Source organism: Rhincodon typus, chromosome 40 (assembly GCF_021869965.1).
Source record: "Rhincodon typus isolate 14 chromosome 40, sRhiTyp1.1, whole genome shotgun sequence".
In the NCBI taxonomy this organism is placed as follows: domain Eukaryota; kingdom Metazoa; phylum Chordata; class Chondrichthyes; order Orectolobiformes; family Rhincodontidae; genus Rhincodon; species Rhincodon typus.
The window spans coordinates 13,517,863-13,523,127 of record NC_063371.1 but is presented as its reverse complement, the minus strand read 5'-3'; the positions used below and the strand labels follow the sequence as shown (position 1 = coordinate 13,523,127).

The 5,265-nt window shown below is 46.5% G+C and overlaps 1 protein-coding gene across 3 annotated transcripts in view; it reads left to right on the top strand.

The window, feature by feature from the left end:
• The first annotated feature begins 469 nt into the window (after positions 1 to 469).
• LOC109924951 (annexin A4) overlaps positions 470 to 5,265 on the top strand; it is a 39,557-nt gene continuing 34,761 nt past the window's right edge. Inside the window, exon 1 of one of the 3 annotated variants that reach the window (XM_048618754.1) lies at positions 470 to 565. The gene's annotated coding sequence lies outside the window, so the exon portion shown is untranslated. Of the gene's footprint in view, positions 566 to 814; positions 838 to 5,265 lie in introns of those variants that run through there. The other 2 variants (XM_048618752.1, XM_048618753.1) reach the window with 2 other exon arrangements.

The following is a 5,265-nucleotide window of genomic DNA, read 5'->3' as shown; positions in this document are numbered from 1 at the left end:
GTACTTCTTAGGGTGGCATGTTGGCTCAGCGGTTAGCACTACTACCCCATAGCGCCAGGGACATGGGTTCGATTCCAGCCTCAGGTGACTGTCTGTGTGGACTTTACACATTCTCCCAATGTCTTTCCTCTGGGTGCTCCAGTTTCCTGCCACAGTCCAAAAATGAGGTGGATTGGCCATGCTATAGTGTCCAGTGATGTGCAGGCTTAGGTGGATTAGCCACGGGAAATGTGGGGTTATAGGGATAGGGTGGGATGCCCTCCGGAGGGCCAGTACGGACTCGATGGGCCGAATGGCCTGCTCCCACAATGTCGGGATTCTGTGGTTTTATTGCAGTGTGGGACAAAGTTTGACGATATGCATTGAAAGTTCGGTCCATCCAATAACGTGGCTGCAGTTTGAGTGAAGGAACAGAGGAGTTATTTCCGTGAATCTGGCTCTTCTCCCGGTTGGCCCTTTAAGAGCGGTTCGGGTTCCACCCCTTTCATTTAAGGGAGCAGCCATCTTCAGCAAGGGATTCACTCAAACGTTTCCAAAGCCGCTCAGAGTAGCTGGAAAGTTTCAGGTAAGTTTCACTTCGCTCCAGAAAGGGCATAACCGAGTGGGATGGTTGTTGCTGGCGCTGTCTTCACACCGTACAGCAGCTTGCACTGGGTGCTGAGGCCAGGTTTGCGAACAAATTCAGCCGAATAAGGTTATTCTCTCCAGTTTCTATTCAAACGCCTACTCGCTGAACTAGCGCTGCGCTCAGTGAGTCACGTTGTTTGTTGGAGATTGAGGTTTGAAACTCAGCAGGTTGCACTGTCCCTGCAATTGGGGAAGAAACACCTCCCTTGGGTGAGTCCCTTCCTTTTACCTGCTCACACTCTCCTGCTGTGGGGCTGGTCTGTGTGTGCTTCAAATCTGACATCTCTCCTTTTTCACCAGTGAATATTAATTATTTTTTTTATCCTTCTCTTTTCCCTTCATTCAAACTGTAGCCAGGTTATTGGATGGGCCAAACTTTCAATGCAAATTGTCAAACTGTGTCTCTCCCTCTCTCTCTCTCTGTCACTCTTCCCTCAGATTCCCAATTGCATTTTGCAGCACAGGAGCTGCGGGTCTGCAGTTTGGCAGATTTGTTCTGCGTTGGGGAGATGCAGCACGGCTTGGCTGACCGCTTTGCACAGCACCTGTATCTGTCTGCAGAAATGACCCTGCGTTTCAGCTGGCCGCCCCTTTGCCACACCACCCTGTTCCCTGGCTGACATCTTTGTCTCAGGTTTGCTGCAGTGCTTAAGCAAAACTCAGCACACGCTGGAAGGATAGCATCTTGTTGTCTGCTTGCGAGCCCCACAGTCTTTTGGACTCCAATATCGAGTTCAATAATTTTAGGGCCTGAATGCCACCTTCCACTTAGTCAAAACGTTGCCTGACTTCTGTACAGCCAACAGGTTTTCACCCATTTAGGGTCCCTATCAGCAGCTTATTTCCTTCCCAGGCTCACCATTATTCATTCCTTTGTTTGCTTAACTATCTTTCTCTCCCTCTGGGCTGCATCTCCACGCACCCTCTCGCTCCTCTAACCCCAGTGCGTATCTTCAGAATATACTGCAAACTTTCTGTATAACTAGAAAAGAATAACATAACTGATTGACTACTGGGAGATCACAGTGAGAAGGCTCTCATTTTATTGAATCTAAATTTGCATTATTATTATTTTAAGTGATTTATGATGTAAATGGAGCATAACCATGATGTGGGTAACCCTGTCCATGATATTGCTATTACTTAGTGTGGGTTTTTACATTTGATTGTGGCTCTCCTGACCAACTGGCACTCTCCTGTCCCACATGCCAGTGAATAAAAAGCTTGCTGGGCCACCTTCTTCAATCTGCTACTGGTTTTGTAGAAGGGTCACTGGACCCAAAACATTAACCCTGCTTTATCTCAAAATGTTGACAGACCTGTTGAGTTTCTGATCTTGTTTCAGCACAATCTTCCTGTCTGCAAGACTGTTTTGGCTGTTTGCCAGTTTGATCAAATTTATAGCGACGTTAAGTCTATGTCCAGTAGTGAGTTCTTGTCAATCTTCAACGTGAAGTGTTAATTTCACCCCTGCCCATCCCCCTTTGTCACCTTAGCTTTCTGTGTTCAGTGCTTTCAATACTGTTTCCTCTGGGCTTTCCCTTTGTAGCTCTTTATTGTTGGCCGGCTTCTCATTTTTTGCCAGCTTGGGCTAGGAAGTAAGGAATAGGTTGTCTTGTCACATTGGTTTCCAGAGCCTCTTTGTATTTCATAATGCCCTGTATCCAACTACTCGGTGGCATGTAGTCACTCTTGGAAAAACCACAGTCAGTTTACACAGGGTGGGCTCCCCTCACATAGCCGTGTGACCGTTCTTCCTCCCCCCCCCCCCCCCCCCCCCGCCTCCAGTTAGTGGCTATATCCCCCGGAACTCTGTATTTTCCTATTAGTTTCCACACTTGCGTCAGCAATCTTTGTTGCTGCACTTGGCCATTCATAGGGGAGCAGCTTCATTGAAGTCAAGTGGCTGGATTCATGGCCTGATCACAGGGACCCTTTAATGGATTGGCTTTTGCTAAGTGTTCGCAGTAAGAGAACTTTGCTGTGGTGTTCCTGTTAGCTCCAGACCAACACTGAATGCAGGGTATAAAACATGATCATACACACGCTGTATATGCTGGTCCTGATTGGTGTACAGGACATTGGTGAGGCCTCTTCTGGAGTCCAGTGTACAGTTCTAGTAGCTCTGCTATAGGACCAGGACCGCTCTCTGCAGCTGTAACATTGTTTCCTTTGCTCTGTTTGATTACCCTAATGCAGTTTGTATGGTATATGGTCTGCCTGTACTGCACTCAAAATAAAACTTTTCACTGTACCTAGGTGCATGTGATAATAAATAAATCAAATCAAAATGTCTAATTAAATTGGACAGGATGTACAAATTCAGACAAGATGTACCAAGATGTTGTTGAGTATGGGACGTTTGAGTGAAAGGGAGAAGTGAGGACATTTTTTTCACTGGAGTGTAGGAGGTTAAACAGGGGACCTTTGATGGAGGCTTACAACGTTCTGAGTGGTGTAGAAAAAGTGAATGGCAGTTTTTTTTCCCCAGGGATGGGGATCTTGAGACTAGGGTGTAATTTTTAAGGTGAGAGGACAATGATTTTAAAAAAACATGAGGGGGCAACTTTTTTTAACAAGTGGTTTGTGTGGGATGAATTTTCAGAGGAAGTAGTGAGTGTGGGTATAGTTACAATGTTTAATAGACATTTGGATAAGTACATGAATAGGAAAGGTTTGGAGGGATATGGGCCAGGAGCAGGCAGGTGGGACTAGTTTACTTTGGGCATTATGTTCAGCATAGGCTGGTTGGGCCAAAGGATCTGTTCCTATGCTGTAATGGCTCCATGACTCTATTCCAGCTGTTAGTCACTCCTGGAACTTGGCTTTCACAGCTCTTCTCCCTATGCAGCAATTTACTGTTTTCTTTTTAAGAATGTAGCATAATGCAACACAGAAAGAGGCCATCCTTGCCATAGTTTGTGCAGGCTCTGTGGGAAAGTTGAGCCGAGATCCCAGCAGAGATTCCTTGTTTGGTATTGTCACGAGTCAGGACTGTGCGCAGTAGTGAGTGCTGACGATATGTTGTCGATATTCTCACGGGTGAAGTTTGCAGATTCCTCAGCTTGACATCTGGTTTGCAGAGTGGCTTCAGTGCCCTAGGACCCAGAAGGAGTGAGGAGTTCCTTACTGTTGTGGAGATGACTGACGGTCAGTGTCAGCTTCCATCACACGGGTCACAACCCTTCGACTGCTGCGGGGTTTGTGTGGCTTGAGTCTGAGTTATCCTCCGCCATCCCTCACTTTTCCCTTAGGTTAAAAGTCCAGGGGAATCCAATCGGGCTGGGAAAGATTGTGAAGGATGCAAATCTGCTGTAGTCAGGAACTGCTGGTTTGGGATAGCAGTTCAGTCAGCACTTGGGTGTGGTGAGTGGAAAATAGACCAAATGTTTTTGGCATGGACTGTTCCATGACCTAGAAGCTTTTTTAAAAAAAAAAGTCATCTGTAGGACAGTGCAGAATGTGTTCACTTGCACTGATGCTCCCTGACATTGTGCATATTTCCACGTTGTCCTGTTTGGGAATTGAGACATTTCCAGAGTCAGTGATGTGCAGCAGAGAAAGCCCTTCAGCCCATCTGTAGCTAATCAAAAACAACACGTCACTATTCCGATCCCATTTCTCTGGTTATAGGTCCGTAACCTTGTATGCCTTGGCATTGAGTGTATGACTTAAAAATGTCTTTAAAAATTCAGCAAACACTGAGTTTATTATCCCCGAAACTGAAACTTCTACAAGCTGTAGAGGAATGTGTTCTATCGCTTGAGATTCCTGCACCAGGCGCTCTTGCGGCTTTGTCTGTTTCAGATTATCTCAAACCCATTATTAAGTGTTCTGAAAATCTCCTCGTGCTTCACTTTCCCTAATCCCCATGTGGGTTCTCCACCCTGAAGCCATATGCTGTTTATTCAAGAACCAATTCTTGGACAGCTAAGGGGCTGGGTAAGAAGGTCAGGAACAAGTGGGTGACCACCCCTAGAACATCAATCTTGCACAGGACTTTGCCACTTTGCAGACCAGCAGGAAAGCAATCCCAGGCAAGTCAGTAGCACCCCAAGTTTGGTGTAATTCCTTTTGCTGCTTTGCAGAAAACCATTTGATTAGCAAGCTGAGCATTGGCATGCAGCTTCCTGGTAATGTTGACAGTACCACAGGTTGTTCAACTGGGCAAGCACGGGGCAAGAAGATGATAGAAGAACAATAACTGAGAGGTTTCCTCCTCTGAGGAGAATAAACAGGTGTTTCCACCCTAAACATGAGTCTAGGATGGCTTGTTTCCTCCCTGGTGCCAGGTTTCAAGATGCCACGGTAAGACTGTGGGATGTTGGCCTGGCTGGAGGAGGAGGGGCATGTGAGCAGCCAGAGGTTGTAGTCCACATTGGCACTAATGACTTGGGTAGGAAAGAGAATGAGGTCCTGAATAGATGTTTCGGGGAGCTATGCAAGAGATTACTCCACTCCCATGTGCCAGTCAGCATGGAAATGCAAACCATGTGGCTGGCAACGTGCTGTAGGAAGGAGGGCATCATTATTCTGAGGCAGGTTCAAGGAGCTGCTCAGCTTTCGCCTGTTTCAGTGACCCCTCATTCTGTCTGCCAAAAGCTTAGATTTGGACATGAAGTAATGCAACATCCCAAG